The sequence below is a fragment of the Chenopodium quinoa genome, unplaced genomic scaffold (assembly GCF_001683475.1).
Source record: "Chenopodium quinoa cultivar QQ74 unplaced genomic scaffold, ASM168347v1, whole genome shotgun sequence".
Taxonomy (NCBI): domain Eukaryota; kingdom Viridiplantae; phylum Streptophyta; class Magnoliopsida; order Caryophyllales; family Amaranthaceae; genus Chenopodium; species Chenopodium quinoa.
Window position 1 is genome coordinate 358,494 of NW_018743955.1, and position 12,244 is coordinate 370,737.

At 32.9% G+C, this 12,244-nt stretch overlaps 1 pseudogene; it reads left to right on the forward strand.

Moving 5' to 3' along the window:
* The first annotated feature begins 4,342 nt into the window (after window positions 1–4,342).
* On the forward strand, window positions 4,343–11,550 carry LOC110689128 (annotated as a pseudogene).
* Window positions 11,551–12,244: the final 694 nt, after the last annotated feature.

Here is a 12,244-nt window from a genome sequence, read left to right on the forward strand (position 1 = left end):
ACATGGGAAGAGAACATGGAAGGGAATAGAAATGGAGTGGGCCTTCAACTCAAATGACGGAAAAACGACTCATGCATGAACCTAAGACATGGTCATGGTGACACATGCAGAAAGTGTGTGCTAAGATTAGTGAGTGTAGGTGTCTAGGTGACATTTTAAGACTTGTGTCATGACCATGTGGCTAGACTATGTGACCAGACTCAAGAAAAGACTAAGTTAAGCTCACGTATACACTAAACTGGACAGGCTGTGGTATTTAAGTTGTAACTTTTCATCTGTAACTGATTGGGACGAACCTAACGCCAAATTAAAGATAAAACTTGGAGCTACAGGTCCATAGGTTGTACGACTCGTAACTCTTCCTAGAACTCTGGCTATGACCAAAACAGGTTGACGCTTGTGCAGTATACGGGAATAAAAATCCAGGTTGACTCAAAGGAACTATGACTCGATTTAAGGCATATTTATTAGCTCTAATTAATTAATTAATTAATTAAGAAAAATTCTTTTAGTCATTGGTTAGTTTATTAAGACTTATTTACAAACACAAGTCAAACCAAACGGTTAGTTTAGTCACATATAAGCTATGCACAAGTAGTCAAGTAGTCACAATATGATGCAATGAGTTTGTAACCTAACCATGGCTCTAGTTCTCTAAAGTTCAAGAATATGGGTTAATCAAATAGTGTCCATGGTTATGAGTTCGGATGCATTGCGCGGAAGCCTTACCTTTGGAAGGGTTGGCGCGTATGGATGGGACCCCCACAAGTTAAACTTGCTTCCACGGTTTGGTGGATTCACAAACTCGGATGTACCCGTCGTTGCCAGGATCATTCGATTGGGTAGATGGAGCGTGAACCCCCAGAGGGTTATGGCCATTTGTAGAACACATATGGGTTTCAGAAACGAGAGAAAAACTCAATCAGGAAGTAGAATCGAGCCAACAATGTTAGAACCAATCAAAACAAGAAGGCAGAGTTCTGGCTCGGTATTGGAAGAACACGGCGCGAGACAACAGAGTCTGTCACCAGAAAATAACTCCGTCGCCAGACGACAAGGTTGTCGCCAAGCGACGAACTCTATTTTCTTAGCGCTAGTTCCTACATGCCTCAGCAGCTTTCAGTGTTCTTAGAATTTTTCGGTTTTTGCAGTATTATTTCGATTCTAGTTGTGAAAAATATTTTTCAAATTTCCTATGTGTAAAAATCCTATGTTTTTTACTCATTTCGGATGGTCTATCCAATGAGGACCTTTTTATGCATATGACAATAATGTTAATCAAAATTACGCACATGAAATACTTAGAACTTTTTGAGTCTCATCCGCTCATCCTAAATCATTGCCAAAATAAATTTTAGGAAATAAAATAGAAATCCTCCCTAGTAGAGTCGCCAAAAACCTGTAGGGAATATTTCAAGCACTACCCCAAACTTGAACCCCACTGTGACAATACGTACACTTGAATATGGTCGTGTCCAAAGGGAAGAAAGCAAGAGCAAAAGAGTCGCCAACAAGTTTTAGGAACTTGTAAACCGTTCACAGGGTTAAGGTTACACCCCGCAACGATCTATGAGATCGTCAACTCCAATAGGTCTAGAACCAAGACTGGTGTTCGGGGATGAGGGTACGAATGAAAGAACCCGCCCTATAAAATAGGCCTCTACTTTATTCTACTCGTATTCATGTGCGCTTTCTGACTAACATGCAAACATTAGATTTTACCTTAAATCTGTTTAATCTATGTTGGTTGAATATTAATGCACAATTAAATCTATTATTGGCGATCACTTGAATTAAATCATATTAGCCTAAATCAAATTATTAATTATTTTATTAGACGTGGTTTCAAATACAAATTCCCTTTAAACATGCATAAAAGGCGTGATCAAGCAATAACAATAAATATATATCAAGCAACATAATAATAATCATAATTATCACATCATAAGGCATAATAAAGCTTAATAATCGTAGCAAGATCCTAGGCATGATACTAGCAAGTTTGATAACAAATCCTAGCATGTCACTAAACAATAAAGATCAAAGCTTTTAACCTAACATGATACTAACATGATATTAGAAAGAATAAGAGGCACCCTAAACATGATACTATAAAACATTAAGAACATCATAACATGATACTAGGAATTAATCAAATCTAAACATGCTTTTTACATTAAAATAAAAAGGGAGTAAGCTAATTACTTATTTTGAAGCCTCATGCCTCTTTCTAATAACAAAATACACGAGTTAGTAAACTTCAATAAAATTAAAAAATCAAATAATTGAAAGAAAGAGTTAAAAAGTTTAGACTGGATTTGGGACCAAACCCTCAGAAGTTATCAACCTTTCACGTCTAGGGCGAAGGTAACTTCGAACTTGGCTAGGTGTGTCTAGATTTAATGAGTGCGATATTGTGTTTGTAAAAGGATTTGTTTAGAAATAGAGAGAGAAAGCACAAGCTATATTGCTTAAGAGAGAGAAGAGAAGAATTAGATAGTTCTTAATGAGAATTAGTTGATTTGAAAACGAAGGTCAAGGACCCTATTTATAGGAAAATAGTCCAGAATCTAGTAGAAAATAGTCGGAATTTGAAAAGGAATAAAACTCCATCTTGTCGCCAACCAGCGGTGCAAGACTGTTTTTTTGCGGATTTTGTTTTTATCATATCTTTTGATCCAGAAGTTCAAATAACGCATATAAAATGTTGTGAAAAAGCTCTTGAAGTCTACTTTCCAACCCAATTAGAATCAGATTAAATTATTTGTATATTAAAAGATATGGCCGGAATAGTTGAAGGGTGTCAGTTTTGGATAGAGTTTCCTATTTCTTTCATATCTTTTACGTTATAGCTTGAAATTAATATTATAATATATCATTGCAAAGATAATTTCAAGGAATATCCAACCATTTAAAATTTGGATAAATATTATTAAGAGCAAAAATAATATCTGACTTTCTTTGAACATCTTTAAATTCGAATAGAATTAGGATTTTAAAAAAGAAAAGTTTAATTCAAAATCTTTGAACTTATCTTTTCAAAAATGGATAATTAAGATCTTTTAGAAACTTATAGAAGCTTCTAATCAATCCTAATTAGCTTAGGAATAGGATTAAATCTTTAGACCCTCCTCATGATCATTGGGTGATAGGTAAAATCCGGTTTGGGCCCAGTTTAGTATTTTGGCCATAACTTCCTCATTATTCATCGGAATTGGGCTTATAATATATCGTTGGAAAGGTCTTTCCGAACCCCATCCAAATGCACTGTTATTGGACCCTTATCATGGATCAAAATAAACTGGAATTGACGTTTTCATAGAGCAGGTTTTCGAAAACAGAAAGAAAGATTTTTAATAAAAACTACCGCATCACTAGACTTTTAACACTTTTACTTCATTCGATTATGATTCGACACGAAAAGTATTCATTACTGGGTTTGGTTTTGGGGAGATACAATTGGGTGTCTACAATAATAATACGGTAATCCCAATTAATAATTGATTAAAAATGAAAATAAGTCATTATGCATAATTCGATTTGGATAATAATTCGGTAATACATTATTTTTAAATAATCCAAGTTTCAGTAGTCATTCACTTTTAACAGGTCCAAGTGACAAATCATAGATTAAAAATGAAAATAAGTCAAACGTGTCAAATCATTATAGAAGGATGGTGTAAATAACATAATAAGAATATTAAAAACACTCCTCCTCTGTTATTGTAACTACCCCTATTTGACTAGGCACAAATGTCAATCCAGAATTTTGACCAATAATATACATAATTACCAATAAATATAATTTTAAAAACTTGATATTGTCCGTAAAAAATAATAACAATTGATATTCAAAAGTTATACATAGATACAATACCAATAAGTACCCACATTTTTTTATGTATATACTTTATTAACATTATTGATCAATGTATTATGTGAATCATGTAAAACGTCAAAACAAATCGAGTACTTTAAATAATGGAATACCATTTAAAAGTGGAACTTATATGTATCAAATTAGATTCTACTAAATATATTATGGCAATATTAAATGTATCGTGAACCTAATTCTAGCCACCAAAAATGTGGCATGAGATGATTAATTAGATTCCCTTTTAAAATTCTATAATTGGAAAACACCATCACAAAGATGGTTCTTGTTGATTCTTCCGATCTCTTCTATTGACGTCACATTAAGAAAATAATCTCCTTGTGAAAGAGAAAACAAAAAAATCAACTAGGAAAATTAAACAAAACCAAATTTTACTCGGGACAATTTTAATAATCACAATTTATCATATGTAAAATTTCTAATGCATCAAATTAATAAATAGATAAAATGTCAGGCGATCATGACTTCAATGTCGAATATACGAAAAAGAAGAAGATAGCTTTCATTGGTATATCTTCTTTAATGATGCTAGGAATGGTTGTAGCCGTGACCATAGGAATAAAGGACACGGGCAATGGAGGTAAGTATAACGACGATGATGATGGCTTAGCGACGTCTTCCAAGGCAGCCCGATCAGTATGCCATGTAGTTGAACATCGTCATGCTTGCGAGAGAACTCTTGCTCATGTCCACACATCTGATCCTAACAAGATTGTTCAAACTACTTTTAATGCTGCCGTGGTTAAGCTTGAGGGTGCCTTAGCTAAATCTAGTTCAATTAAGGTTAAAAAGGTAAAAATACTTCATACATTTTTATTTTACTATTTTTTTAAACACATTTTTATTTTATTATATTGCTAAATGCAAACTTTTTTCAATGATTTTACCTATAGACCTCTCATTTTTATATTTCATAAAATAAACCATGCCTTTTCTTCTATTTCCATTCTATAAGAGATAAAACAAATGTAAGGAAAAATCAAATTAAAAAATTATATTGGAATTACAAAGGGTTTGAAAAAAGTAATTTCAAATTCTATTAAAATTAATTCCCAAATTCGACCTATAAACACCCTTATTCTCTAGCAAGTCAGAGTGATATATACGTAGATGATTCTATTTTATACAAATTGAATAGAATTGCAAATTCTATTTCGTGTAACATAGATAAAAAGAATTAAATATTTCAAGAAATTGTATTGAAATAAGGGATGATGCAAATCTTGTTAGCCGACCTAAAATCATTTTGGGAAAAAAGATTTGTTGTTATTGTTGTTTTCTTGGTGGTGAAAGCTTTAAATATAATATTTTTGATGTCACAACAAGTTATTATTTGTACAATTCATTGAATATTTTGTTATATTATTAGAATTTCTCATTCATCTGTTAATATAATACTTATATATCATATATGATTTATTAGGATGATCCTAGAACTGCAGGAGCGTTGGAAACATGTAAAGAAGCAATGGAGTATGCAATTGGTGACCTTAAACGTTCAATAGACCAAATGGGTCATTTTGATTTACGTAAGAAGGATGAGTGTGTCGAGAACATGAGGGTTTGGCTTAGTAGTTCCATGACCTTTTTGGAAACTTGCATCGATGCGTTCGAAAATACAACCGGAGATGCCGAAGAGAAGATGAAGTCAATGTTAAATGCTCCAAGAGAACTTACCTGTAATAGCATGGATGTTGCAACTGAGCTCTATACAATTTTTAAGTCTTTGAAAAATACAAATACAAGTCAAGCTCACAAGCGATCGCATGCTGAAGAAGAAGGTATGTTTGAGTGTTGCCACTTTCACACACTACCTCCGTTTTATAATATTTTGTGCGATATTTACTTTAATTGCTCCAACACATTACTTTCTAAGCTGTCAGTTTTCTTTATCGCTCTTATCACCACATGCATCTTTATTTTTCTAATTTATTATATAACTTATTTGTCTATGCGTCTCCTTTTAGTGCAAATATATAATTGGAAACATAGGTATAGTAATACCTTTGACTGTTTGAGTATGATTCCTTTGATATAAGAACTTTTGATTATTTTAAAGATAAATAGTTTTAGATTATGATTTGTGGAGAGGTTTTTCTTAAAAAAAAAAAAAATCTAACTTGTTATGATGCTTTGTTATTTGTTTGTAGGAATGAGTAAAGATAAGGCAACAAATATTGTTTATTTAACTTATACTTTCTTAATTTACCAAGTAATTGCAAGATTTATTTTCAACATGGGGGATTCATCCATCCTCTTATTCATATTTTCAATCTTAATAAATACTCCAATATTCTTATTTTAACACGCTTTCCATTTGAGCCTTTTTAAAAAATTCAAGTTAGTTTTTATTCCTTTTTTTTTTTTATTTTAAGCAGAGCAAATCAAACCACAAGTACACAACAGACAATAACAACTCAAAAGAATAAGGTATAAGTTAACATCAAAATCAACTTCCCGTATTTTAAATATATTTTTTTTCTTATATTATATATTTAATATCACTCTAATATAATATATATCCCGTGCCTCCAAAACCCCAACCAAGCCTCCTCATTCACTCCCGCCTAATTACCCTATTCCCCCCAATTTCCCATTAACCAATCTAATTTCAATTTAAATTTCAAAATAAAAGAAAAAAAAATCTAACTAATTGCGTGTAGCATACTATCACAATCACCATAAAATGAGAACAACTGCAAAACTACTCTATTTTAATCCCCCCAATTTCCCATTAACCAATCTAATTTAAATTTAAATTTCAAAAAAAAATAAAAAAAAATAAAAAATAAAAACATCTAACTATAGTATATACCTTTTACTATCTTACCTCACAAATCATATCCTATAGTATATACCTTTATGCACTTTCTATTACTTTATTTACTTTTTTCTTACACCCACCTACCTTTTTACCGCATCTCTTTCACTTTATTATTTTTCCTACACCTTTTCATGCATTGATAGAAATAAATGTCTATAGTATGTGAGTCTAATTTAAGTTTCAGAAATGGGGGTGGTATAAAATAAAAACTGATATTGAGAAAGTATATTAATATGACGAATCTATTAACACATGACATGACTATATTTTTCCAATACCTGTAAAAATGTCAAAACTGGAATTGTTGCAATAGTTAGGGCACTAATCAAGTAATAATATTTAGAGACAATATGGTTCATAAGCCATAGCATTAAGTTAAAAGATCAAAAAGGTAAACTCTAAAGGTGAAATTAGGGTGCTGATTTTGAGCATAAATCCCTTTGGATTTAGAGATTGTGATACAATTATAATTATTTTTTAGAAAAACTGGTAAAAATAATCCTAACTTTTGTCCATTCGCTCAAAATAATCCCAACTTTGGATTATTTTTAAATAATTCATACTTTAGGTGTTAATCGCTCAAAATGGTCCAAATCGGTCACCTAACCTGTTATAACAGTTAAGGTAACATATGTCACCACATCATTGGTTGAAAAAAAATAATTTTTTTAAAAAAAGTAAAAGTGAAAAAAACCCCAAATCAACTTTCCAACCCACGAACCATCCTCCCACCACCACCCACAACCCAAGTCCGGCAACCCTCCTCCCACCAGCAAATCCTAAGTCGCTAGTCGCCACTCTCGCTCCGCTTGATCTCTTTTCCGCATTGGCACCGCCCTCCCTACCCCATTCCCCTAAAACAACCAAACCCCCATCCCGAAAATCCCTAAAAATTCCCTTTCTCGCCGCATTAACCGCCCAACCACCCCTTCTCCTACCCTTGAAACCCTAACACCTAAGGTGTTAGGGTTTCGAGGGTGAGAAAAGGGTGGTTGGGCGCTTGATGCGATGGGCGAAGGAGTTTTTAGGGATTTTGGTGGGTTTTGGGAATAAGGGTTTGGTGGTTTTGGCGAAATGGCAAGGGAGGACGGTGCCAGCGCGGGGGAGGAAGTCTGGGTGGAGCGGGGGTGGCGGTCGAGAACCTAGGTTGTGCCGATGGGAGGAGTGCTGCCGGACATTGGTGGTGGCATGGTTGTCGTAGGTTAAGCTACTGGATTTTTGTTTTGGTTTTATTTAATAAATTTTTTATTAACCAATCATGTGGTGGCACATGTCACCTAAAACCAAAAAAATTACTTCTTGAACAGCTTACCGGTCACTTGGAACCATTTTGAGCGAATAACCCCTAAGAATAATAAAATAATTGGGATTATTTTGAGCGAACGGGTAAAAGTTAGGATTATTTTTACCATTTTTTTTTAATCTAAGTTCAAAATGAACAATTATCTGTAGTATGAGACAAGAAAAATAGTGATTTAAAAAAAAATAAAAATAAAATAAGAAAAAAAACTTAATAGTCTGTATACATGATGACTTGTATATAATAAGGTGCTTTATACCCTGAAATTTACCTAATGTGGTTATCTTATACTCCGTATTAAACATTGTCATATACTAGGCCTATTTACGGATCGGATATCCGATCCAAATGATCGGATATCCGACCCATCGGATATCTAAATTTGATATCCGAATCCGAACCGATTATTTCGGATATTTGATATCCGATATCCGAAATCATTCGGATAGGATATTTCGAATATCCATTATCCGATATTATTGAAAACTCAAAATTGATTATGCGTATTCATATATTCAAAACACTCAAAGGGCACATTCATCTAAGCAGAACTAAAATGCAGCACAAATCAAGAAAAAATATCAAAATCAAACTCCCTGGTTAATCAATATCTATATCTCCAAAAATCATAAAAGTATAATAATAGCCCAGACATTGCAGCATTATATACACGAACATCCCTAAAATTGCTCGAATTAGACAAATTCCTCCACAAAGTCATCAGTTTACCACCCATCCTATCCCTAGAATCTAAAATTTCATGTTGAGGAGTATAAAGCAGTAACAAAAAATAAGAATTTTATCAAAAATTAATAAATAAGCACGAAATTTAGAAAATAAGAAACAAAAAATTATCAGATTGAAATCTTGGCATATTTCTCGTGAAGAAGATCATGGCGTAATACTCGTGAAGAAGATTTGGCCGGGTGGCGGTGGGGTGGGGTGGCGACTTGAGCGATTGAGTGTAGAGAGAGAAGGGGAGGAATTTAGGGTTTTTACTTTTTAGGAATTTAGTGAGAGATTGAAAGTGAGTAAGGTGAAGAGGTGATTGTCTGACAATTAATTTATTTTATGAATATTTTTTTTCGGATATCGGATATTCGAAAATTTAAAAACCAATATCCAAAATTGTATCTGATATCTGATTTTTCAGATCGGATATCCGATCCGAAATGAAAACTCGGATCGGATATCCTAAAATTCAGATTGGTTGTGGATCGGATTTTCAGATTCTCGGATAGTTTTGTACAGGCCTACGGAGTACTATGTACACATTTACAATATAGACTCAAAGATTTGGCGTGTGTATGTGCATGACATGCAACTAGTAGTACAAATATCACTCGAAATTGCAATTTTCAACGACAAAAAGAAATTAATTCTTAGGTTTTGTTGTATTACATTATGAATCAGTTATGAATAAAAATTCATCAAAATTTTGACGCTAAAGCTTCTACTAGTGTATTATTTTAGGGAAAGTTACTAAAGAAGGCGAGGCTCGACTTTGGGCGGATTTAAGGGAGCGATAACTACTTCATGAACGTGGTGCGAGTATGAAGGCAGATGTAGTAGTATCTAAAGATGGAAGCGGTAAATTTAAAACTATAACGGATGCCTTGAAGGAAGTACCACATATAGATGCAAATAAAGTGGGAACCATTGTAAATAAAACATTTGTGATCTACATCAAGGACGGCATCTATGAAGAAGAAGTTCGAGTAGAGGCAACAATGTCGAATGTTATGTTCGTAGGTGATGGACCGACTAAGACAATAATCACCGGGAAGAAGAGCTTTGCTGATGGTTTTTCTCTCTACAAAACAGCAACAATTTGTAAGATAATTCTATTCATGAGCTTATTCTATATTGACTATTTGTATTGAATCATATTTATTTATATGCGACCGTAACATAGTAACATAATATGCAATAGATAATTATCTACACAAAATTATAAGGGTTTTCTAATTAGCATGAACAAAAAAAATGGTTTTATATTAGTAATTTTTTAGAAAGTACCTTATGATGCCTTAATATTGATAGAAAATTACATAAGGATCTGGACAACTACACCATACAACCAAAGGTGTTTTATGACCATGTTCTCACAAGTTACCAGTATATGAGAAAAGAAAAAACTTTGTTAATTGTATTGATCATAGCTAATGTACAATTGGGGATAAGTAGTATTTTGTACTCCGTATTGTTAATGACTTTGAATAAGAACCAAAAATACTAAAGGTCGTAAGTTGTCACAATCCTATGTGTCCTGATGATGTGTTGGATAAGGATGATGAGAATGTGGATAATGTATTTGGAAAGGAATAAAAAGACAATATTATTCCACTAAAAGTTAGAGATTTCTAAACAAATTTAGACATCACATGCACTTTCTTGGAGATTAAACAAACTAATATAGATGTTAAAAGTAGCATAAATTCAAATCAATTTCTGTAATCATTTAACAGTACCATAATTAAGGAAAAACATGAACATAATGATTTTAAGAAACTACCACTATGAATAAAACTACGACCTTTTTCTGTAAATTATTAATGAAAACGAACAACAATAAAATTCAAATAACTATTTCTTTGTAGAAATTAAGCCCAATTACTCTTTTCACTTAGAATCACGCCAAGTTTTCTTTTATGACCTTTTTTGTGACATATACACATTAACTATGAATTTACATTTATTATTGCTCAACTTGTTACTAAATCAATTTGTTTTTTTCTTTTATTAAATGCAGCAATAATGGGAAGGAATTTCATAGCCAAGGATATAACCTTTGAGAATTCAGCAGGTGCAGAAAAGCACCAGGCAATAGCTCTGTTGGTCCTATCAGATATGTCAATATTTTATAATTGTCATATAAATGGCTACCATAATACATTGTATGCACATAGCTATCGACAATATTATCGGCATTGCACCATTACAGGTACCATTGATTTTATATTTGGAAACGCAGCTGCGGTTTTTCAAAACACTAGGCTTGTCTTACGTAAGCCATTAGACGATCAAGACTGCGTAATAACAGCCCAAGGTCGATTAAACGTAAAAGGGCCAACAGGGTTCATACTCCAAAATTGTACCATAATGGCAGATCCATTGTACTACCCACTACGCCATAAGAACAAAGCCTTCTTAGGCCAACCTCGAAAGAAGTTTGCTCGAACAATTGTCTTGGAATCGTACTTAGCTGACTCAATAGATGCTGAAGGTTGGAAACAATGGTCGGGAAAATTTGGAAAAGATACTTGCTATTTCGCCGAGTTTGAGAATAGAGGCCCTGGTGCAACATTGATGGGGCGAGCTAAGTGGCATGGGATTAAGAAAATTAGTAAACACGAGGCGGATGGTTTTACTCCAGAAAAATTTTACGATGGTAATAGATGGATTCGTCCTACCGGAGTACCTTATGTACCGGGGATGGTGCCTAAATAGAGATAGATAGAGGAAAATAAAGGTGTGGTAATGTAGAAGCTCATCCACATATAGTTCTAGTTAATTTTATGTGCATATGAACCGAGGATTATTGATTAAATATGTATATGTTCTTTAATTACGAAAATACTTCTGAAACTAAATATATGTGACACATATTATTCTAATAGTTAAGTAACCATTTTTGTTGAATATGTAATATAGGTAATTACCCAAGTTGAAAAACCAAATGTACTTTAAAATTTTATAATTGATTTAGCTAGAATGGTTTGTTACTTTTGTTTTGGTGCAGGCCCGTTCTTGACATTGTATGGGCCCTAGGAAAAGTAAGAAATTTGGGCCCTATATGATAAAATAATGGCACTTTTTTTTTAGGGAATAAAATATTGGCACTTTAGTATAATAGTTTCTTCATTTTTTTAAAATAAGTGCTCAATTTCTCTTGGGCATATATACCATAGTATCTTTAATTATCAACAAGTATAGATTATAACAATTAAAAATTGATAATTTATTCATTAAGGAAATTCCAACAATTACCCACAAGAGCTAATTTTTCTTAAATATGAATCACAAACATTAGTTGAAGTGAGTAAGTCAATAATGCAAAAATAATTATGGATCACTTATTAAAAAACGAGAGAGTAATATTTATACATTTAATTCAATTTCACAAATAGGTAGTGTCGGGAAAAAAAAGAGAATACTTCATAGCTATAATCTCAAAGCTGTAGACACCCATTTGTGTCTCCCCAAAACCAAACCCAGTGATGAG